The sequence below is a fragment of the Biomphalaria glabrata genome, chromosome 2, assembly GCF_947242115.1.
Source record: "Biomphalaria glabrata chromosome 2, xgBioGlab47.1, whole genome shotgun sequence".
Lineage (NCBI taxonomy): Eukaryota > Metazoa > Mollusca > Gastropoda > Planorbidae > Biomphalaria > Biomphalaria glabrata.
Genome location: NC_074712.1, coordinates 46,637,519 through 46,664,011, shown reverse-complemented (window position 1 = coordinate 46,664,011; position 26,493 = coordinate 46,637,519). Strand labels below are relative to the sequence as shown.

Here is a 26,493-nt window from a genome sequence, read left to right as displayed (position 1 = left end):
CATCTAGGTATTTTGAATTTTTAGTCCGTGTTACTGGTTTGCCATGAATAAGATAAGTGGAATTTATTTGTTTTAGTTTTTTGTTACTCTTAATAACTGACATTGTTCTGGGTGGAAAGACATGCTCCAATTTGATTCCCATTTCTGTAATTCATCTAATTCTCTTTGTCAAATTTTCTGAATCTTGTGTTTGTTTTTCTTGTTCTCTATATTCTAAAACTCAACTGCTTCTTGTCTCCTTCATCTATCCCTTAGTCCCAGTGGTTCCCAAACTGTCTTCGAAATAGGTACAACGTTTACTTTTAATGTTTAACAAACTTAATATGCATATTGTAATGGTATGCACACTCAGAAACCCATAGACAGATATATTTTATGTCTATGCATAAAACATTTTTGCAACGTGATTTTTTAATGCAATTCTCTTCGGAGCACAATGGTCAAATATGCAGGGAAGCTGAAGAAATTAAACTATGATTTTCAGCGAGCAAAAACTTTTTTTATTTTTTTTGTTTTTTACAATTCTCTAAATTCTGAAAGCGTATTCTCTTTTTAGCGCCCCCAGTACGTTTAATATATATATATATATATATTAGAATAGCGTAAGTAGAGTTTCTTTTAAACAATTCGGAACAAATAAATATTATCGACGATTGGTAAGAAAATTAATATATAGGTCAATTTCTTTTACAAGTTAAAATCCTCGTTCTCATTTTTATGTTGGAGCGTTCAGATGACTAGACCAATATATGAGATGAACTGCGCAGTGGTTTCCAAATCAGGGAGCTCTCCATATAGTTTTCTCTCTATTGGGGTGTTTTAAGGCCAGCGTCTTGTACGGGCATCTTGGTAAAGAAAACAGTTTTGAAGTTTGAAGTTTTCAAATTGTACTTTTTGTGAAAAGAAATCCTCTCAAGACATTTTTTTTTGGTCCACTCTGTATTTGTCAGCGAACACACTCACTTTAAAGTTGACAGTATGTCCGGGAATCACACATGTTGAAGAGCTTTGAGTAACAACTTTCATTAGAACAGCTTAATTTTGTACATGACGTCACATTGCAATATTTTTCACTGGCAACATGACGTCATACTAGGATATTTTTCATCGGCAACATGACGTCATACTACGATATTTTTCACTGGCAACATGACGTACTAGTTGTAACTCAGTGCTGCCCTTCTTTACAACCAATACGACGTACGTATTGAAAACAAAATTCAAATTCGATTGATTCAAATTATATCCCATTGCAGTCAACAACGAAACAAAAGGCGGACTTTTTTTTAACTTTATGCGAATGCCGGCCGGGCGGGGGACACGACCCCAAAAAATGAGGACATGGCTTCCGTATGCCGGACGTTTGGTAACCCTACATTTTCAACACTATTCCGACATATTCCCTTCTGTTACCTTTGTGTTATTAATTCATCATGTCCTTTGTGTCCTTGGTGGAACATAGGACCTCAATTATAAAATGTCACTCTCAACAGTCTCTCGCTAGTCTTGCCATTGTATACTTGCTTTTTCCTGCCATTTCAGCTAGTAGCCAAGATTGAGTCGCCATGTTCTTTTTGGTCTTCTTCAATCTATTTTATTTACAGCACCAACAAGAGTACACAACAAGTCGACAATGATCTTCATATTTCTTCATACAAATGTCTGTGAATGGTAATACTAATTATACACTGTTGGTTAATACGAGGTCACTGTTGTGAATTAGATTTAGGTCTGAGTTCGCGTGAACTACTGAATCACAGGGTCCGCCTGAGTACTTAACAGGAACTCTAGTTATCATCTGTATTATTAGTAACAACACTTTAGACATTAGGTGTGCATGTAAGTAAGTAAAAAGTAAAGTTCTCCTTTCAGACCTTGTGGTCTATAGGGCAGATGATGTAAAGTTCATCTGTTTTTGTAGCCTACGGTTAACGAGGATGTCATGTGGCCAGCACAACGACCAATCGCCTTTACTTTTCCCCAACTAATGTCAAGTACCCATCAGAACTGGGTAGACTCAGAGGCGCTAAGGATCCCGAAATAAAAATCCCAGTCTTCACCAGGATTTGAACCCGGGATCCCCGGTTCAGAAGCCAAGCGCTTTTCCGCTCATCCACCGCGCCTCTCCAGGTGTGCATGTAGAAATGTATTTTTGTTTTGTGTTCAAGTGAAGTGTTTCCTTGTTTGTATTGTTTCAGCTTCTAGGCCGCAGATAATACGGAGTGTACGTGCAGCTATGAAAAGGTATTTATACTCTCCAAGTCCTAGAGGGCCCGAATAGAAGGAAATTGTTGACGACAGACAAACAAGCATCAGGTCAGAATCATTTGTGTTTGGTTCTTACCCAACTTGTTACTTTGATGTGTCTCTATTGTTGATTGGGTATTGGGGAGTAGGAGGGATCGTCAGATCAACAACTCCCTATAAAATACAGGGCCGGCTTTAAAAAAAATGCGGGGCCCTACGCGAAACAGATTGCTCGGGGCACAGTCTGGGTAGGGAAAAGTATAATGTCAAAATTCAGATTTTGTACTAGAAAATACATTCATTTTTGCAATACCGTTTTTTTTTTATAAAATGTAATCACCAAGAATTGGCGCGGGGCCTATGAAAGTGCGGGACCCACTGCTGCCGCATAGGTTGCAGTGGCCTAAGGCTGGCCCTGATAAAATGTTTGAAATTGCCAAAATAGCGACATTTTATCTCAAAGTCTAATAGCCCTTGTCAAGTTGTTAATAACTGAAGAGTTCCAGAATTTATCTATGTCCACATTTCAACGCTTCTCCATACATACCTTTGACCCATGAATTCCAGTAACCCTTATCCTCCCTCCCCCCCCCCCTAAAAAAATCGATCTACATAAAGTCTCAATTATTTTTTCGGCTCCTCAATTCTGTAAAAAAAAATTCAATGTTTGACATGTATCGAATCTTCATTTAGAGTTGAAGATAATCTACTACCTAGTATTTGTGTCAAATATTTTCTAGTCTGTAAATTGTTACAAGTGAAGTGAATTGCAATAAGTAAACAGTAAACAATAGGGCAGAAGATGTAACCGAAGGTTAAAAAGGGTTCCATGTGGCCAGCACAACGAGCAACCGCTTTACTTTCTCAAAGTAAAGTCAGGTAACTGTCTCAAAATTAAAAATGGCAGTCTCCATCGAGATTCGAATCTGGGACCCCTTGGTTCGGGAGCCAAGCGCCCCTAATTGCATCAAATAGTTTTACAATAATAGTTGTCTACTGACCTACATAGCTGCCACCTCCCCCTTCCCCCCATTGCCGCAATCAGTTATAATGATAAATGACCGTAATAGAATTCATATAGCGCTATTAACTGTTGGCTCAAGGCGGTTTGAAAACCTAACATCAAACAGCTAAAGAAGACAAAGTAATCTAAAGAAAGTTTGGAAAAAGTAGATCTTAAGAAAATGACGAGAATATTTGTATGAACTATTTTGTAGTGGTTGGTTGAATTATTTGAAGACTTGTTGGAATCGTGTTGTTAGATCTGCTCAATGACTGGGGGGCTGTTTAAATGAAAGTACTATAGACTCGGCGCACTATTTGACCTACCGGCTCTAGTTTGAACAACTCGAGAGAAGAGAACGCAATTATATGTGTCTGATTTGATTTGAATAATTTAAAGTTTGTAAGATCTCTCCCCATCTCTCTCGCTTCTAGATCACGATGTCATGTCGCAGGGTTCAGAGCACGATGTCGTGACACAGGGTTCAGAGCACGATGTCATGTCACAGGGTTCAGAACACGATGTCGTGACACAGGGTTCAGAGCACGATGTCGTGACACAGGGTTCAGATCACGATGTCATGTCACAGGGTTCAGGGCACGATGTCGTGACAGGGTTCAAGGCACGATGTCTGACACAGGGTTCAGAGCACGATGTCGTGACACAGGGTTCAGATCACTATGTCATGATACTGGGTTCAGATCACGATGTCATGATACTGATATCGTACTTACGATCTCATGATACTGGGTTCAGATCACGATGTCACTATGTTAGCATCAGATCATGATGTCATAATTTTGGGTTCAGATCACGATACCACTATTTTACTGGGCTCAGTTCACGATGTTACCATGTTGAGCTCAGATCACGATGTCCCGCTTTCGCGTTCAGATCACGACGAGAAAAATAAATAAGTTGATCATCTATTTATAGAATTTCTTTTGAGCATTGTGTAGAGAAGACCGTTGATGACTCGTCTGCTTTGTTTTGCTTTCATCAATCTGGCAGTAGATAAGAATAATTGAAAAGTTAATTAAAACTAGACGTATGTGCACACTTCTTACCGAGAGATTGAGTTTCTGACTTACTTAATCCTGTGTACTCCCAGGGGACCATAGGGCCGATTAGTTTCTTACACTTTATCAAATCCTTTCTTTTATAGAAGCATTTTTTCTAGTCGAATCAAAGTATGAGCTTGTATTTAGCGCGGGATCTGCTCGTGACATACACACACACACAATGTTGTTGTGGATGTGTTACGCATGGGCGTAGCCAGGATTTTTTTTCGGGGAGGGTTTGGGGGGGGAAATTCCCCCCCGACCCCCCCCCCCGCGGAAAAAAATTATAAGTATATATATATATATATATATATATATGTGTGTGTGTGTGTGTGTACATAATTAATCTTTATTACATTCTGACCCTTTCGGAAGACGTTTATTGTTTATTGTAGACTCCCCGCCCTTGTTAGCAAGGGGGTCTGGGGGAGTTCGCAGCGCTCCCCCAGCGGGGGGCGAAGCCCCGCTGCCGAGCAGTATTTCTGGTATTGAAAGCCAACAAAATGCATATTCTGAGGTATCGACAGTGCATTATCTTGCTATTAAAAAGTTTTATTTCAAAAAAACTAATGTGCTATTCTTACTGACTTAGACCCTCTCGCGCCGTTCGGCGCATTTTCCGGCAAGCTGTTTCCGCAACTCTTATTTTGCGTAATTCATTTTGTGTGAGAACATGTCCCGCAAAACCTCATGCGACGCTCTGTCACAACCTTACTAAGGATTCGACGCCCAGTTCGGCATATGCTTTCTTTGATTTAGACCCGATCTCTATGACTGACTCCTAAAATCTGTCTTAGCCATCTTTGTTGAGACACATTTAATGATTTTCAATTTCGGCAGAAGACTATTCACACTTTATTAATGGAGCCCAAGCCAATGGTAGAAATTTGTAACCTTTCTTGACTACGCTCTTGGAATTACATGCCTGTATTTCGCTTTAGATTTTATATCGAAAAGGAAAGTTTTTTCGTCAAATCATCTGTTGAGGGGTTTTAAACTAAGAAATCTCTGGAGTTTTTTTGTTTTGTTTTTAATTCAAAACCCTATTTAGCTACGATCTTAGAATTTGGTGACTGTAGTTTGCTTTAAAATAATATTGAAGAGAGAGGTTTTCAACTCTAAACGCTCTGTATGGGAATTTTAAACTCAAAACCATCTGGAGGGGTTTTAAACTTTAAAGAAAAAGCCATCTGGAGGAGGGGGATTTAAACTCAAAACCCCTTTGTCTACGCTCATAGATTTTATAGTGTGTAATTTGCTTTTTTTTTTTTATATTGAAGAGGTACTTTTTAGCTTCAAACCCCAACTGGAGGGAAGGGGGGTTAACTCAAAACCCCTTTGGCTACGCTCATAGAATTTTTAGTGTGTAATTTGCTTTTTTTATATTGAAGATGGGGTTTATCGTAAATTTTGGAGGGGGTTTTAAAATCAAAATCTTCCTCAACTGTTGGAATTTGGGGATTGTTGTTTGCATTTTTTTTGTTTTGTTTTATAGAAGAGGGGGATTTAACTGCAAAAACCTCTGGTAGGGGGTTTAAAATTCAAAACCCCCTGTAGGGGGATTTGTATCTCAAAACCCCCTGATAGGGGTTTTTTAAATCTCAAAACCCCCTGGTAGGGGGATTTAAACTCAAAACCCCCTGGTAGAGGGTTTTTAACTCAAAACTGCCTCGGCTGTGCTGTGGTAAGTGATGATTTAGTATTAAAATCTCACCTAAAATAAACAAAATGAAAGCAAAAATCAGTCACTTAATTCCGTTCCCCCCCCCCTTGCGGGGGGGATTTCATTTGGGGGGGGGGGGGGTTGGACCCCAAGAACCCCCCCCCTGGCTACGCCCATGGTGTTACGTCATATCTTAAGAAATAGGCTTCCTCCTAGTCCTGCCATAATACTGAAGCCTCAATCTAGACAATCATAATAAATCAAGGCTTCTTATATATAGATACACAGAGGTGGGTTACGTTGATGACTGGTGTGTGTGTGTGTGCTGTTTAAAAAAGGACCGTCCGTTTGATTTGATGTTGTGTAGCACTCGTTCTTTTGACCTCCACATTGGGCTTCACTATTAGGCGTTACTTTTAGTTGGGACCATGCCTGTCACCTTGTAATCTTAGCCTTCGGGTGACTGCTCTCTTCCAAAATTTGTTTCGGCCTCGTCCTTTCTTATAATGTACCATCGTAGCCGATAGCCAATACTATGCCTACGTTAACAATAGGATTCGCTGAAAACAAAATAATAGAACTATTCACAAGCCAACTTTCTTACTTTTCTCTGCGCTTTGATAAAGTTCCCAACCACAAATTCACTTATCGTAGGGGATTATTATAATGAAGATAAAACACAATGATCTGCTCTTTGTTTACATTGAAAAGACATATCTTTCAAGCAATAAGTAAGAGAAAAAAAAGGGAATTCGATATAAAGAAATGTGGAGGCAATATAGATCTACGTCTAATGTAACTATAAAAAAAAAAGTAATAACACGAAAAGGAAGATTTGGGGAGATTTTGAGATAAACAAACCAAACAAAAAAAAAATGCCAAGGTCACTAGATTGAAAGGTCAATATAACCAACGAAATAACCGGAGTGAGTACCCACGGAAGCGTTTAGGAATTTGATTCCCGTCCTTTAAAATATATAGCTTATCAATACTTCAGCATTTTGTAGACCACATACACCGAAATAAACAAAAGTTTTCTGCTTACAGATTTCCCCCCATTTATGAAAATACCCATGGTAGGCATTGATTCTAATTTACTGATATCATAATAGGGTGATGTCTACTACTGTAAATATGTCCCTGATAGCTAGGCATGTTGGTTCATTGAAACACTTACGTGTGTGCGTATGTGTGTGTGTTGTTCAACAATTAGTGAGCAAATAAAACTAGCCAGTGACCATCAACTGCTGAATGAAATATGTCCACCAAAGTGAGGCTTATCTCAAACATTACGTCTGCTCTGCTATTCGTCAAGTGAATTACAATGCTGTTATAGATGTGTGATTTAGAAAACACCGTGATTGATCACTCTACATTCTTGGTACATACATCAAAGAATTGAGCGTTGCAGGTGTATAGAGGAGGCGCAGGTTCAACTCAAGGTGAGGTAGGCCCACATATCAGCTCAGTCTGGGACAAACCTCTGCTCTATTAGCGTTCTTCAAATAGTTGTTTCTAACTAAAAATGTTGGCTAAGATATCTGCTTTAAAATTGTTGTAAAAAATTAATTTTTTAAAAGCAACATTTTAGATTTTAAAAAAAGGAGATGCCATACAAAATAACAGACTTAGAAAGGGACAGGGGGGGAGTGACATCTTAAGCGTATTAATCTAAAAAATGAACACACATTAAATTTATATATCCTTGGTTAATTTTTTGTGACCCCGAGTTTTGTGTGGTCTGTCTGTCCATCCATCCCGCTTAGATCTCAAAAAACTAGAAAAATATTTTATGATATTTTGAAGCTTGCAAAGTTCTTTTGCTATACTTTACTTTTTATCATTTTAAAGCACACCATTTGGTTTTGAAAGTCAAACAGGTCAGTCGATTTGTTTTGTTTTTGTCTTAAAAATACATCATTTTAAAAACTATTTACAATTAATATTAAAAACGAACTGGGCATGCTATATTTAAGAAAAGGGAGATGGATGATGAAGTAATTTTTATTTTCTGTTAAACGAGCTACTAATAAATAATGTACCCATTACGTTTTGTTCCAAACACATATTTGTACGCATTTAAAAACAAACAACAAAGATTTAATAGTGTTTAGGGTTATTTATTAATCCTGCGTACTCCCAGGGACAGACTTATTACTAGTGTTTCTTGCAGTGCAGAAGTGGCACTACCCTTACCAAATGGAAGGACTCCTCCGAAGGGTTCAGCCCTTCACCAACCACTTTTCCGTTGGTTAACCATCAGTTAGATGATCATTCAATCACATCGATCAGGCCCACACTGAAGCATATCTTCAAACAAAACAGTTTACTTTTATGAATGATATCAATGTAATACTCGTAATAACAACGTCAGCCGGTCAAACTGTAGAACCAAGTCGGCAAAACTTTCAGCCCACACACCATTTGTTTTGTTTTTTTGTTTTTTTTGTACCGCACGGAGGGAGGTAATATTGTGGTTGATGATAGTTTGTACTTTATAGCTTCTGATATTCCGGCTGGAAATATTGAAACCTGCCTCTGTACCTGAATTCCTTACCTAACAGCTGAATCATGGGTGAAGTGGAAATTTCTGAGGCCGCATGCTTCACACACACACTCTTTGTTTTCTCTTTGTATCATCGTCTCAATATTTAAAAAAAAAAAATTCGAACACTGTTTAAGACTAATACAGTTGATTATAAAACAAACTCAGAGCTCCACTTTGTATTAGATGTAATAGTCCATAGATAAAGTGGATAGAGCGAGAGATAGGCCTATCTTGTTAACCCCCTTGATAACAGTGATATAATTACTTTTGAAGCTAATTGATACTAACTTAGCCTGCCGCTATTACAGAATAACACCTGAATCACGGGATAGACTAATTGCCGATCACTCGTCAACGCAATGACATCTTGCCAATTAGGAAAGAATTTCTTACCTCCCCTCCCTTTTTTTTGGTTACTGGGATGAATCTTAACGCATTCTCGCTCCATGTGCACCACATACACTGCCAAGACTGGTCTTAGACTTAACGCATTCTCGCTCCATGTGCGCCACATACACTGCCAAGACTGGTCTTAGACTTAACGCATTCTCGCTCCATGTGCACCACATACACTGCCAAGACTGGTCTTAGACTTAACGCATTCTAGCTCCATGTGCGCCACATACACTGCCAAGACTGGTCTTAGACTTAACGCAATGAAATTGTTTTACCTCAGTGTGTTCCATGTGTCGTTAAGAAACTTCTCGGTTAAATAACATAAAAAAAAAACACATCCACACAGAAACACAACAGCCATACAAAAACACAACACCCATACAAAAACAACACCCATACAAACACAACACCCATAGAAAACACAACACCCACAGATAAACACAACATCCATAGAAAAACACAACACCCATGCTAACACAACACCCATACTAACACAACACTCAATAGAAAAACACAACACTCATACAAACAAAATAACAAAACTGGAATATGTTTTATCTTTCTGACCTCCTACCATCTATTTTTTTTCTTTCTATAAAAATGAAATAAATTGCCCAATTTTTAGCGGTCCCCTAATGAGGAAAAGCCTCTGCCTGCTTTGTGTGGTCTGTGTGTCCGTCCGTTCTGTCACGTTTACATCTCAAAAACTTCACGTGCTTAGTGCTCAGAAATAAAAAAAAAAATTTTTTTTTTTTTTTTTGTTTTCGTCTAAATTATCTATCTTTCTTATATAAGTAATTATGCAGGCGTGCATTTTCTGTAGCGTGAGACTACCTGTAAGAGTTAGTATTGAATTAAAGATTGAATCTCACTAAATACAAGCTTCCCTCATTTAGCGAGGAAGATGCTAGGACTTGAGTGTATTTTACCAAGCATCCTATCCTCTGACACCTTTTTGTTTTGTACCATTCCCACATTTTTACTCAAAACTCACGAATTTTTAGCTTTCACGACAGTCTCCATCTTGATCTCATGTTACACGTCCGTCGGTGCGAGCGTCACACGTCAAGATAAAAACTAAAAACAAATATTGAATCTCACTTTTGATACCACGATAGTTTTCATTCAATGAGTCGAGTGGTTCCCAAACCTTCCCATTATTAATTGTCTCTATATTTTGTTAGTTTTGTCCATTTTTTGTGAAATAGAAAGTATTTTTAAAAAAAAGTCTCCATCTGAGGAATTCGCGGTGTCTCATTAATCATTAGGACATATCACACATTTGTCAACATGAGTATTAGATCTACATAGCTTGGTTAAATAAACAATTTAATTTTTTCCCCTATAATCTTTCACATCTGGACACATCATCTATTCTTCATTCCAGTATAAAAACTTTTTAAATTTAAGATCATATTAAGCCACTGGGGTGATGGTATTAACTATAACAAACTTGTTAGTCTCTACACTATATCCAGCCGTATGCCGGAGAATCGTGTAGTAGTCAATCAAAGCAAATCTACTTTAAAAATATTCCTGATTTTAATATTAGAAACGTCCGTCGTATGATAAAAAAGAAGAGCAAACACATGAGTTTAAGTCTAGACACAATCTAAATCAGTTTAAGTCTAGACACAATATAAATCAGTTTAAGTCTAGACACAATATAAATCAGTTTAAGTCTAGACACAATATAAATCAGTTTAAGTCTAGACACAATATAAATCAGTTTAAGTCTAGACACAATATAAATCAGTTTAAGTCTAGACACAATATAAATCAGTTTAAGTCTAGACACAATATAAATCAGTTTCAGTCTAGACACAATATAAATCAGTTTAAGTCTAGACACAATATAAATCAGTTTAAGTCTAGACACAATATAAATCAGTTTCAATCTAGACACAATATAAATCAGTTTCAGTCTAGACACAATATAAATCAGTTTAAGTCTAGACACAATATAAATCAGTTTAAGTCTAGACACAATATAAATCAGTTTCAGTCTAGACACAATCTAAATCATTTTAAGTCTAGACACAATATAAATCAGTTTAAGTCTAGACACAATATAAATCAGTTTAAGTCTAGACACAATATAAATCAGTTTAAGTCTAGACATAATCTAAATCAGTTTAAGTCTAGACACAATATAAATCAGTTTAAGTCTAGACACAATATAAATCAGTTTAAGTCTAGACACAATATAAATCAGTTTAAGTCTAGACACAATATAAATCAGTTTAAGTCTAGACACAATATAAATCAGTTTAAGTCTAGACACAATATAAATCAGTTTAAGTCTAGACACAATATAAATCAGTTTAAGTCTAGACACAATATAAATCAGTTTCAGTCTAGACACAATATAAATCAGTTTAAATAAATACATCCACAGAGATATTGGGAAAATGAAGCACAGAAAATAAATGAATGTTCCATTGTATCCCCATAGGCATAGATAGACTAGACAATAGAGAAGATTTTATCAAGAGAAAAATGTGGGGAAAGAAATGTGTACGAGTTATACAGCAGTTGTGAGCAGTTTAAAAGTATTTTTTTTCAGCCATCTATATAGTAGCTTCTTATATTTTGGACACCCCATCAAATTCTCCTTCAATGAACGGGTCGCTTTTTTTGTTTGTAATTCATTTGTTTTTATGTTTGGAGCAAAAATCAACGTTTCGGGACTGCGCATGTCCAATTTTAGATAAGTTCCGGTAATTTTGTTCCGTTTTTCCAAAGCAGATGGCAGTTTTTTAGATTCTCGGTAACCATGTATGTAAAGCTGTTGTTTTAACCTCCCCCGGCAATTCATACCCATATAAGGGATGAAGGTTATATTATGAGCCTGTTTGATCGTAGGCTGATGGGCATATCAAAATAAGCTTCCAAACATCTTTAGAAAGACATTCCAATCACATTTATACCGTTAGCTGTTAAATAAAATTTAATAAGGGGGTGTACAACAAATAATAATGAATTCAGCTCATTCTCCTTCATTGGACACAGCAAAATCGTAATAAGAAATATTATTGGGATTAATAAATCTATGATTTTTTCAATGAATAAGCTTGACCTAGATCGAGATGTCTATAATATATAATTTATGAATGAAAGAAAAAGTGCGGGCTGCTAATTTGAAGCCAGAGACCATGCCCACTGCAGGTGATCACTCCAGATGAGCTGGCAGTGAGGAGAAGTATACACTCAGCTTGTAGTGTCACAAACTATCCAACAGGCAGTGGAGGGAAGGGGGAGAGAGTCATGAAAAGAATTATAAGTAGGCTATCTATGGGAGGGGGGTGGTGTTAATGTGTCACAAAACGAACATCCAACTTATGAAAACAAGAAGAGGGTCCTTGGATGGCAATTAAAAGAAAGACAGAGGAAATACATGTAGCCAATGTAGCATAGTTGAAAATATCTTATTTATTAAATTATAATAATTAATTTATCGATATATAATCTATATAGATTTATTTCTGTCTGTTTCTACACATAGATTACATAGGTATATAAATAATAAACTATAAACGATATATATATATATATATATATATATCGATATATATATATATTCTATATAGATCTATATTCTATAATATTATAGAGTTAGAGAGAGAGAGAGACAGAGAGAGAGTATATGAGGAAATAGACTTTAAATACATATTGCAAAAGTGAATCTACTTCTTTTAATACAATCTAAAAAAAATTAAGTAACACAGATATAATTTATTAGCAATTACATAGTGGTGTACAATGACGGTGCTCACTGTCCAATTGAGGAGAAAGCCCAAAAACTGCGTTCAATATAGGAGCATGAAGTGGCCCACTTTATTTTAAAATAAAATCTTGACTATGCGTGGTAATACAAAGGAATACAGCTATTTTTATAGTCCTTTAGTTGCAGAATAAGAATCTGCTTTCAGTTTTTTTGTAAGTTAAACCGTCACCAAATAAAAAAATAAAATAAAAATTTGACCTAGTTCCCGTAAGTCGGTGTTCAGGTATAAGAATCTACTACCGGTATATATATATATATATATATATATATATATATAATTCTCTTCATGGCTCAACCATGCCTTACGCCAGCAACAAGTCATATAAAGATAATTCTTTATTTCTGCAAGTCGGACAAGAGTTAACCCACGTGACTTATGCGGGGAAAAAAAAGGGGGGGGGATAAGAACAAGTAATCTTCTCTGTATTCACCCGTCACTAAATAGCAGGACCGGACTTAACAATTGTGGGGCCCTATGCGAAACGGATTTCGCGGGGCCAAGTTTGGATAGGGAAGCGGATAATAAGTGAAATTTAAGAGTTTCTATTAGAAAATAAATTCATTCTTTACTACGTACAGAATTACTTTACGAGCCTTGCGTGTATCGAAGTCATACAGTATATCATAAAAATTCTGTTTCCTACATAGATCACGCTAAGTAGCAAGAATTACCAAATGTTTCAATCTATCTTCGAGAATTGTTGACCTCAAGTAATTCTTCATTAGTTTGAGACGCGATCGAGAAGCTTCTTTCACCAAATTCCACAATTACGGGTATTGTATAATGCCGTTTTTTTTAATCGCGCATAGGATTGGCGTTTTCCATATTGAATGACATCCCAAAATTACAATTTTTGTCTATATTTCAGAAGATTTTATGAGTTTTCAAAATATTTCAATAATTTCCTGGAGATTTCCAGGACTTTTTCTTATATTTTGCAATTTCAGGAAATTTCCAGGAGCTCCTGGTAAATCAGGCGGCCGCGGAAAATTTGTTATAAGTTATAAAATGGTTTAATACTTTAATTTAATAATTTACACTTAGGATTACGCCGCAGGTCAACTAGTAACTTATATAATTAATAGAACCTTTTCTGTATTATTATTATTCTATATCTCCTAATCGTGACTACTATGTCGGGCAGGCATAATGATCATCTTTTGTTATAAAATTATTTTCATTTTAGCTTATTTGGGAATTCTTGTGAACAAATATTTTGTGTATGTGTACCCCATTTATATTCTACGATCTCAGAATCCTTCTAGACATTTGTTGGTACTTGCTGTTGGGAAGTCTTCGCTTATTTTGACTGTATTTGGCATTTATGGGCTATTTTTAGCACCTCCGTATCCTATCAGTGTGACGTGAACAAAATCTTATCTTATCTTATATAATACAGACGTTACTTCAAAAATGAAGATGATTACGTCCTACGCGTCATGCATATGTTGACAAAACAATTTTTATTCTCAATAATGACATGAACATAATATTTACTGGCAACCTTATGACAATATAAAGAAATTCTCACAATATAACTGGAAAATGTATTGGACTCTTTTTAGGAGTTATATCACAGATACATTTGTGGTCTCTTGTGTAGAGTGGCTTTAGGCCAGCCCTTTTTTTTTTAAGGTCTCATTTTGTTTTTCAATGTTAGATCGTTTATTAATTCGTATGAATAGAATAAAGGTGACTATTAGAATTTAGTTTACAAATCTTTTTAATTATTTGGGGCTAGTGTCCACAGAAGTATTGAGTATAGTGTTATTTGTAAAGTTTCATGTACCTTTGAAAGTAACATATCCTTGGTTATCAAAGATTATAGGCTAGGTCCGCATATATATACTTAGTTACTTGACACCGTTACATTTTTAGCACATAAAAGTTTATCTGTTGTGACCTGAGTGATACGATTCAAGCGCATCTAGGTCCTCTGATAGTAAGGTCGCAGATCTGTGGAAATACTAAGTGTTAGTTCAGAAATGACGAAAGTAAGCGTGTGTGTGTGTATATAGGTCGTTGACTTTTACGCTTGGTGGCACTTTTTTTTTTCACCCCTACAATGTGACCGACTATCTTACAGAATCATTACTGAATACACTTGTCAAGTGTGTGCTAGTCAGATGTATGGATCTAGTTACAAGCGTCCTTATCTAGGAAATGTGAGAAAGGACGATATGTTTATATGATGTCACTGTTGCTTCAAGTTACTGTAATCTTCAAGTTACTGTTGTAAAAGTTAATGTTATCTTTAATTTACTGTTGTCTACAAGTTACCGTTGTCACAAGTTACTGTTGCCAACTACAAGTTACCGTTGTCACAAGTTACTGTTGCCAACTACAAGTTACTGTTGTCACAAGTTACTGTTGTCACGAGTTACTGTTGTCAACTACAATTTACTGTAGTCACAAGTTTATGTTGTCACAAGTTACTGTTGCCAACTACAAGTTACTGTTGTCACAAGTTACTGTTGTCACAAGTTACTGTTGCCAACTACAAGTTACTGTTGTCACAAGTTACTGTTGTCACAAGTTACTGTTGTCACAAGTTACTGTTGCCAACTACAATTTACTTTAGTCACAAGTTAATGTTGCCAACTACAAGTTACTGTTGTCACATGTTACTGTTGCCAACAACAAGTTACCATTCTCACAAGTTACTGTTGCCAACTACAAGTTATTGTTGTCACAAGTTACTGTTGTCACTGTGACAGGTGGGGGAATGTGACGTGTGTTTGGCGCGTTTTATGTCTAGGGGATGATTATTTTTAAAGCTATCACACACCAACCTATCAGCATATGAATCGGGAGCAGACACGCAACGAGACAAAGCAATGAAAGATAGATACAAAAGTTAAAAATGAAGAATATTTATTTACATAAATATACATATAAGAATAAAAAGGGGGAGGGTTTGCTTCTATCTCTAAATAATACTAGCTTTAATCATCACGCTTGCACCTAATAAAAGAGTATGTCACTTTGTCCTCTGACTTAGCTGGTATTCCTGTGATGTCACAGCTGGCTGTGTCCTGGCTTGAGGTTCTGCAGCTGGAGGTGGCGCTCTAGCGGATAGAGGGACGCCGGTGATATAGTTCTTGTGGAGTCTCAATCCCCAAAATCTAATATCTGTAGTGGGCACAGTAGGGCGGGTGGCCGGCTACCGTGGGCACAAGGTTACTGCGGGCAGAGCTGATCTGCCGTGGGCAGCGTAGTTGACAGGATATGTCCAGTGAGTTGCAGAGGGTTGGCGTAGCTATGACGTCTCACACAGACCTGAGTCTATAGGGACGTCGCACCTAACAGGTTGACAGGTGGGCTGTCGAATAGGCGGGCAATGCCGATAGCGACAAGTGGTAGAGTTGAGTAGATCTCAATAGGCAAGTGCAGTGCTGAATAGCACTAAGCACAGATGCAGGTAAATAGATCGTTGATCCAATGAATAAATAGGCAGGTAAATAGATCGTTGATCCAATAAATAAATAGGCAGACACCTGAGGGAGGCTGCGGATAAATAAAGACAAGTTAGGACATGTCTCTCATGTATCTTATCGATGCCCTCGACTGAGGTGCATTCGTCAGATTGGTAAAATTGCTTTAGAGCACAGTGGGGAGATGATGACAAATGGGATTTGGAAAATAGATGGCCGATAGTAGCAATATACAAATGTACATAAAAGGGGAAATAATAATATAAAAATGTACATAGAAGGGGAGATAATAATCTCACATAAACAACACAGGTGGATAGAGAAAGAGAGGGGAGGGGGAATGGGCGGTGGTCAGCGACCAAGACGGTTTGTTTACATATGACCGTGGGTCGAGAACAATGGAGCGCGCTGGAATGGAGAGGGTGTCCGTTCAAGCGGCGCAACTCTCATTAGAGTAAAATGAGTAAAGGGGAGATAATTCAATATAGGGGAGATAACTCATAACTCTTATCTAGACGCAGTATTAGTGCGCTAGTAAAATTATCACGGTTGTCAGCCGAGATAAAGAAAATAAAATAAGATGTACAAATATATACATGGTTGCATCAACGATCAATTGAGCAACGTAGCATTAATAGATTAATGCAATTCATAAATACATACATAGGACATGTTTATGTTCTCTACTTACGCCAGTGAGAAATACACAATGCACTAATTAAATACAAATGAAATAAGCAAAATACACATGATAATATCCAGTGGAAATAGCACAAAAGTAATTAAGATGGAACTTGTGATTAAGTTCGGCTTACCACCAGGTATTCCTCTAGGAGTGAGAATAAATGATACAGTCCAGACTCGATAGCTCAGCTCGAATGAGAAGTGAAAGAGAGTCTAGCCTGATTTAATTTACCTTATATACAGGCCTGGAGAATGTGGGCGGACACAGGAAATGTCCTAGGCTAAGAATTATCTTACACGTGGGTGAATTAGACTTGAGATGGGAGTCGCACACTGGGAAGGTCAATGGGCGTGTTTGTCGTCGTGGTCTCCTAGATCAAAGAGAGACGCGGGAGAAAAGGGGGGGGGAGAGTGACTTGCATTCCACACGAGGTGGTGTCATCTGCGCCCGTCAGACATCCGGCCGGTACGATCAAAGAGAATGTGTCTACCTTTGCCCCGGTCAAGGAAAGATAAGTCGGAAGACGCGGCCTAGCTATCTCCAATGTGGTCAACTAAGTCTAGCCTGGAGTGGAAAAGGTGTGGCGGGTGAATAATTTAGGGGTAGGATGGGGAAATAATTAAAATAAAATAAATAAATAATGAAAAATAATAATTAATGCTGTGATAAATTTGAGTGACTCTGACAGCGAGTTTTTGACTTGTCACAGTCACTAGTTACTGTTGTCCAAGTTACTGTTGACAACTACTAGGTGTGAGAATGGTTTCTACAAAGAATTAAACTATATCAAATATATTTCTGATCAGCTTGCACTAGTGTAGGGTTACCTGACACCTACGTGTCCAGAGGACAAACGGGAGGATACAAAACTAACAAAGGAGGTCAAAAAATGGACTTCAAAACGAGGTTTATAAATTATTGGATTAAATTGGATAAAACATTGTAGCAAATCAAAGGTTGTACAACTGCTTTACTAAGTATCATATTACACAGTAGCATCTCCACTGTGCAGCAACTAATGTTATGTATTAATTCACCCAGGGTTAACAATCATTATAGAGTTAAAGTACTGTTTGCTTTCATTTTAATCATAACAACTCCACTCTGGCTTATGATGCTGACTTCAAAATTCTACTAACCAGTGGATGATTGAAAACATTTCACAGAGAAGTTCATCAGAAGTGTGACTAGAACTGATTAGCTATCGTTAACATTGATGATTTTGAAATTTGACCACTTCTGCCATTTGATTCGGTCTAAGCTGCCCACAGGTTACGACGTCACAGGTCAGTGTTCAGGTCTTCTCTAACGCTTGGTCTCGGGACACTTGATCACAAAGACGTAAATGTCATGACAATGACCTAGCCTATGTACGCATTGATTCGGATCCACCGTCCTTTAAATATCAAACAATTGCAACCATTACAAAATAATATACATAGAACAAAAAGCATAGGCCTATCATCTTATTGTGGAATAGCCATAGACATATCTTTGGGAATAACTTTTAAATTAAACAATTTTCTAAGCACATAGACGTACTCCCAGCCTGATTAATAAATAGTACAAGTTCTCAACAAGTTGTTTAAAGTCTTCACTCCAACACGCCCAGTGGCGTACCAAGGTACCCGTGGAACCGGGTTCCAGAATATGTTGATGCCCCCCCCCCCCAAATATGACAAATATTTTGTGTGATAAAGAAATCCAGTAGTTTGTATGTATCGGTACATTTACTAAAATACATTCTAATGCAAGTTCATGAGCACAGCTGACAGAATCATTTCAGACCATGTGTAAGTACTGTTTAGCACAGTGACCATTATGCGCAGCGGCCGCTTATGTTGAAACAATGCCAGAAGGCTATTGTACTATCCACTCATATTGCTAAACTATCATTGCGTTGACTTAAGAGTATTTGTTTAGTCAATCCTGCAGACTCTTGATTTCACAAATATAACAAACCTATAAATAACTCTCTGATTGCAATGGGCCTCTTTCACCAATCATAAACAAACAACATTTAGCCACGTGATTCTCTATCTCTTCTATACAAATTACGCAATCCATAAAGGCTGTCACGTGATACGTCATTTTAATTGTTTTATCAATATTATCACGTGGCTATATGTTGTTTGTTTACGATTGGTGAATGATGTCCATTCTTTTGTGTATCTCATCTGGTTTCGACAAAACAATTTCAGAAAATAATGCTAATTTAATCAACTTTTAATACTTCTTGAGTGCTGTCAACCATGATTAAGAAAAATGTCGCAGATTGGATCTCCAGTAGTATTTTGCTAAAATTGCATTGCCCAACAGGCTATTATGTCGTTTTGAATCTGTGGGTCGAGGTAAAGGGTTGTGTTTTTTTTTCCCAAGAATTGATGTACTGCTAAGACATTGTCGTTGTTGCTTGTGTCACCTAAACGATACTCTTCGCGATGACCACTAAATGAAAGGTTTTTGCATGCTAAAGTTAAAAGTAACATTCACTATTCGATTAATTACTTTCAGTCACTAATTGTTAACTTCTTCAATGTGCTCCTTGTTTACATCATTCACCGTTCTCAGTCGTTCATGTTGTCTGTCTGTTTGGCAAGCTTGTTAATGGAGTTAAAAGTCATTAGTAGGCCTATCTTTTTTTTTGACGATTCGGTTGGAAAAACAACAACAGCAGTGGTACTATGACAGGATATGAACCCGAGACCATCGAAACCATCCGTTCGACTTACCAATACACATATCAGACGACAAGGCAACCATTCAAGTGAAAGACATCGTTATATTTTAAAAATTTATGTTAAAAACCTCCTCCCAAATTGAGTGATCCTTAAAGGATTACGGGCACGACATGGCCTAATTTGTGCCGATGTGCATAAACTCAAACTCCTCCGAAATTCAGTCACGAAAAGTAGCTGAAAAGTCAACATCTTTAATGTTCCCATAAGAATATGATGTTTCTTTTTCTAGTGTTATTATTTAATTTTAAGTCTAAATCTAGGCTTCTGGTAATAGAAAAATGAAAAAAAAAAAAAAAAAGAAGAAAAGCAGAAAAAAAGGTAATACTATCAAAGGTTTAATTAACATATAGGGAAAAAAAAACAAAAGAAAGAATGGGACCTAAACGTCACCACTAACGCAGCGTCACCACTTTACAATAAACTTGATGAAAGCAGTTCCTTACAATGAAAACACGGGTAAATGTTTTGAAGTTAATATAAAGTTAAGTATGACGTTTAGGAAATTTTAAGGGAACTTTTAACTTTTAACCATTTGTTACAAAATTGCAGTGTAAGGCAGGCCACAATTGGTCATTAGTCATGGGACCAGGCGATATGAAACCCCTACGTGTCATGCAGTGCCGTATTTTTTAGAGTTAAAAAGGCCTGAAGTTATTTGAGATATGGGGCCCCATTAAGTCCAGATATTGTATATAAATACTAAATATTTATTGGAGGCCCAAAGCTAGAGCTATGTTGCATAGATGTAAATCCGGCCCTGGTCTCATGGTTGTTATACCATCGGGTGTGGGCCCCTAAATGTTCGTGGACCCGGGTTCATGGATGCTACGCCACTGAACACACAATCAATACAGTGCGAGGGGGAAAAAACAATAGCTACAAACTATCGAAATGACTAAGACAATAAAAAAAACCTAAAGATTCTCAAGTTGTACTTAACGTTTTAAGTAGCCCCTGGAATCACTTCAATCCATTCACTGTGCTGATAGGTTACATGTAACACGACCTGACCGCCATGACAATGTTGAGTGTCACCCAATGAGTTGTCACTTCGTCTGAACGTTACACTGCATTTACATGTGCCCAGTATGTGTGTGTGTGTGCGCGCGCTAGTCCGAAAGAAAAAAAAAGGGAGGGGGAGAGGAGAATGATAGGTTTATAGCAGGACCTATTTGCTTTTAACGTTCATTAGTTGGGCAGTTCTAGTGTCAACGTGACCTGCTCTACAGTTTTATGCAAGTATGAGACATTTAACCTTGTAGCTCTAATAGGTTTGGGATTTAACATAGAAATCACTTTAGACCGTTTTGTTTTAACAATGATGCAGCTTTACTGAATCGATGGAGCTCAGTCCAAGCCGTACATTGGAAAAGACGCGTTAAGAGAGTGAGCAGACGCATTAAGAAATGGTTATAGGCCTCTCACTGTTATTTGTATCTCCTGCTTGCTTTGAGTGTCACCCCTCCACCGCCCCCCCCCCTTTTTTTTTTCTTACATTCTTGCTTCATCCCCAATTTCTTACTTAATTGAGCTTGCACCTGATATTCACTCCTTCATTGCCCCGAGGAATTATTGCTTGATAACAGATCTATCTATCACCAGAATTTCCGCCAAAGAGAAGCAACCCCCCTTTAACGTAGGCCATGTACACAGGGCCGCCGCTACCTAGGGTGTAATGTGTGTATTGCGCCCAAGCGGCCGAATTTAGGGGACGGCCAATATTATTCCAAGGTTCCTTTTTTTTTTCCATACATGCGCTTACTCATTTCTGGCATTAAATTTTCGCGGGTTGCTTGTAGTATCTGTATTGAGGCGAATAGCCCGCTTTGTAAGTAGATCTAGTATCGGCAGTTAAAATGTCGATTTTAAAAACACTTTTACTTTTATTTTAAATGGCTGTTAGTTTAGCGTAGAATATTATTTACATGAAGTTCTTTTGTGTTCTAGTTAAAAATACATTTTGGTTATGTTCTTTTCGTTGCAAAACTTATTTAAATCAGTTAAAAACAATATCTGTTTTTTTTTTAAATTAATATTAGATCTACTTTTCTTAAATTATATATAGCTATATTTAGTCCTTCAAATGTGGTCATTAACTTTTATTGAATATAGATGTAAATTTATGTAATATAATATTTATATAACTTGCAATGGAAATCGCAAAACGGCTAGAAATTACGATAAAATATAATGTTTTGAAAATTTAAAAAAAAGTTTATGGAAAAGACAGATGAGTTAAAACTTTAAATTTCATTTTTTTGGAATATTGATCTCTTATTATTAATACTTATTCTGCTTATAGAAGATTGTTGATGTTCCAATTTAACCCCACCTTCTCTATCATAAACCAAATATATTTACTACAATTTTCGAGAAAGTATGATTCCCCCATTCCTTTTGTGTTCATTACCATATACAATTTTGTTTTCTTCAGAATGAAAAAAAAAAAACGATAAAAAAGTTTTCATACACACATTATTAAACACACACAAACACACATACATATATGAAAAAAACAAACACTCGTTTCCCTAACTTTCAACACTGCCCAATGAAATTTAACTATCTTCATTTCCCTTGTATATATTATTATTATTATGATGATGGTTTTAACAGAAATATGTCTTTTTTGGAAGGCCTCTAAAATATAATCCCCAGACTTCCATTTGAACACCTTTGTGTTTCCATGCCCTTTAGTCCAGTGTGTAGCCTTCAGAGTCACGACGTAACTTTTACCACCTAGTTTACATCTACCTGCGAGATATCCTCTCATTTAAGAGAGAGTGTGTGCCCCCCCCCCAACGCGCATCCCATTTTAAAAGTACGACCCCTCCCTTTTCCACAAGCAGAGGGCGATTATATTTTTTATAATACTTTTTAATCCTAAGTATTTACATTAGTAACTAAATATTTACACAATTTTCATAATTATCAATTTAAAAAACTCACCAGTCAACCTTAGGGGTTGGTGATGGACGGAAGCAATGAGCGGAGAATCATCTCTACCTCTCCTCCCCTGAATCCTGTGATGTCTATATTATATAATGACTCAGGGGTCATTTTTTCCACACATTGTAATTTTTTTCCCTATTTTGTCAATTTGTGTAAATATTTAGTTACTTATGTAAATACTTTAGATTTAAAAGTATTATAAAATATTTTATTATGTCGGGGAGTTAACCAATGACTTAAATTCTGCCAAGTCACTGGTTTTCCTGGCTAGCTCAGGCAACCCATTATATGGTAGCTATAAGTACAAGTTCTTTATCCTTCTCTTATTATGTAACTTTTAATCATAATGTAAACTAAAATATTAGTAATAAATGTTATAAACTAATTAATTTTTTATTATTTTTTTTTTGTTTTTTTTTTTAGCCAAAATCAATAGCTGCTTACCTTGCAGTCACCTTCCACAAACATCTGAAAATTTTCTTCATGAGTGATCATTAAAGTGACTTGTTTTCTCATATTCCTATGTTAGTCCTCAGTTAAAAAGATAATTTGACAAACTGCCCTACAAAAACAGTTGCCATCAGCAGCTTTTTTAATGATCATTTCCTTTTCCAGTTGTGGAAATGTTATAGGCCAAGATGTTGTGGGGGTAGATGTAATTTCTAATGATAGTGTCATATCAGGGCGTTTTGTGATAGTGGTGATAGTTTTGTGATAGTGGTGATTTGTGACATTGACATACTTTCTTTTGCTGTCAGAATGGGTGCAACTAGTGAGTGGGTTGTGATGGTAGTTGATGGTATTGTTTCTGTTATACCAACTGGCTCTGTTTCGGATGGTGTAGTTTCTTGTGCTGCTTTTGGATCATAGTCAGTAGACATTGGCCTGTATAAAGTAGCAATGTTTTTGAATATTTCATGAAATCTTTTTTGATACACAGTCTTCTTAAATCGAAATAAAAACTCCATCAAGTGTCCAAACATGTGATGCCTTTTGTTGCCAGCTTTCGGTATGTTCCATCGAACTTCTCTCCAGAGCCTCCCAATGTGTTGAGTGTGAGCTTTTGTCTCTGGATTGACAAAATTGTAAGAGTGGTTTACAGTTAGATGGCGATATCCTTCGCAGTTCAGACACTCGTAAGAACGCCAGCAGTCACTCATGATGGTGGTTCCGGGTAAAATTCTCTTTTATAATTTGTAAAAGAGTTTCCTTTGTTCTGTCTTTCACAGGTATAATGAAACACTTTTTTGTATCTCCTCCAAAGACCCAAGTACCACTTTTAAAAAAAAAACGTCCTTTATTAGTCTTACTTCTTCCGAGCTTTGCTTCATCAATTTCAACAATTATTCCCTCACCTCCTAGCATTTCAAAATTAATGTAAACTTTGTGTTCGCTCACCTCCTAGCATTTCAAAATTACTGTAATCATTGTGTTCGCTCACCTCCAAGCATTTCAACATTACTGTAAACATTGTGTTCGCTCACCTCCTAGCATTTCAAAATTACTGTAAACATTGTGTTCGCTCACCTCCTAGCATTTCAAAATTACTGTAATCATTGTGTTCGCTCACCTCCTAGCATTTCAAAATTACTGTAATCATTGTGTTCGCTCACCTCCTAGCATTTCAAAATTACTGTAATCATTGTGTTCTCTCACCTCCTAGCATTTCAAAATTACTGTAAACATTGTGTTCACTCACCTCCTAGCATTTCAAAATTAATGTAATCATTGTGTTCTCTCACCTCCTAGCATTTCAAAATTACTGTAAACATTGTGTTCACTCACCTCCTAGCATTTCAAAATTAATGTAATCATTGTGTTCGCTCATTTCCCTTAAAAAAGAAGACCAGTCTATGATGGTTTTCCTTGATAATTTTAGTTCAAGTTGAAGAAAGTCTACAAGAGGAAATGGCATGGTTACCCAAAAGGCAACAAATTTACAAACAGTATCTTGACTTGTTCAAACCAACAACCCGTGTATTGTGATACTTTAAAGTTGCATGGAACACAAACACGTTTCTTATTTGGAGTAATTTTTAAAAGTCTTTTAATACACCAAAAGGTGCTTGTGTTGCTGTCTAGGGTCACTTCAGCATTACACCTCCTGCACAGCATTTTTTCACTTAAAACACCATGGCTATATAACATTTTTTTAATGAATTTTCTTCGTCACACATATTTAAGAAATCTTGAAGCGAATAAACACAATCTTGACTTGATGTAGCCATAATGTAGTTTAATCTTCGTTGTTTGTATAATAATAAATAAAATATGTCTATCTTTAAATGACTGCTTAACGCACAGAGTAAAATAGATATACCGGTAGGCCTGACACACACAAACCGCAACTACACACAAACCGTAATTGAACAAAAAGAAATAGTAGAACTATTGAATGAAAAACAATGCACAATATAAGAATAAGCAAATATCTCCAACAAGGTAGAGAAAGTCATGATAGGACTGAAGAGTGGAAGGGAACTCCTTTTAGAACAGATTCGGGAAATGTTACAATGGCATCACAGTTAGTAACCTTGTGATGGCTCCAACTAGGGATGGGGCGATGAAAATCAAAGACTTTATCACATCTCTTTAATGAGATGAAAGAGCTTCAAGATCAAATACTAGGCCTATGTCACTACTTCTGTGGACCACATAGAGGAGGGGGACTAGACTCTATGACAATCAGAGTGTATTTGTCATACGTAACTACTTCTAGGTGTAACTACTTATAGACTGCCGGCCAACACGATATGATCCAACCACGGGAATTTTTGTCGTACATAACTATCTGTAGAAGCTGGCCGACATTATAGGATACAACCAAGAGAGTTTTGATCGTGACATGGTTTATGTTGCATCACGTTTCAGTCTTAGTCTCATCCGACGTAGACCTCAGTTTAACTCCATGTCGGTGAAACGAACCGCCAAAGAAGGCGAAGGATAAATTTTGACCAAGGAAAACACCGTACCTTGCCCTTCTCCCTTTATGAGCATACCGATGACCCTAGCAGTAGATGACCTAATATGACCACGGCGCCGGCGAAGCTCCGAACAGAGGAAGGTGATTACATCACACCTAGTTCTGCCGTAAAGACAATCGCCACCTGTACGGAGCGGCGGGAGAGAAACACTTGCTTTGGACTCCGTCACGGAATGTAATACATGGGCGCTAGTGGATCCATGTGAAGAGAAGGGCTGGTAGGTGGAGTCGCTACCCCCCCCCCCCAACTACACATCTTAAACAAATTTTGTGTAATAGGTGAGGAGTTTTTTTTTTTTTTTTTTTTTAATGAACTCCGAAAGTAAAGATGCATAAATTATCTCAATAGTAGTGTATATGTTTCTTATCTGTTTCTTAAACATAGGCTTTTGTTGCCCACCCTACCCAATCTAAAACTGAGATAGTGAAACCTAACAGATTCAACAGGTGCTATGTTACGTTTAACAAAGACTTTCTTGATCTAGTTACACTCGACCTATCCGCCCTACAAGAGAGGTGGGGCCAGAGGTAGTGGTAAGAATTATAATCACAGACATTAGTCCTATCTGATCATCAAAACGCACGCCAAACAACCTCTGGTAGACAGTAGACTCCACTCAGAAGACCTCACGGCGAAAGAGAAAGGGACACTAGATCTGTGTCAGCTTCATAAAATTCTTTCTCTTCGTGGTGTGATTTTACGAAAATAGAGAGCGCTCAAAATTCGTTAGAAATGTATAGATCTAACTGTAGTCTTAATCATCAATAGATAAAAATAAAACTATTATTTCTTATAGTAATAAGTTTCCCGTACTAGATCTATATCATTTATTGTCATTACTCTAAAAAGATCACTAAGTCATAATGCATGATTTTGTTCAAAAAAAAAAAAAAATTAAACATAACATGTAGAAATAGATGCGTGTTTCATTTTATGTATGCATATTTGTTTTTTTTTTATTTTATCAATATTTATCTTATCTTATATAATA

General features: G+C 36.8%; 1 protein-coding gene across 1 annotated transcript in view; it reads left to right on the top strand.

Annotated features, from left to right (window-relative positions):
* The window catches only part of LOC106071770 (uncharacterized), a 102,900-nt gene that overhangs the window by 28,413 nt on the left and 47,994 nt on the right, over window positions 1–26,493 (top strand). The window contains exon 2 of the mRNA XM_056020889.1: window positions 2,199–2,316. The gene's annotated coding sequence lies outside the window, so the exon portion shown is untranslated. The remainder of the gene's footprint in view (window positions 1–2,198; window positions 2,317–26,493) is intronic.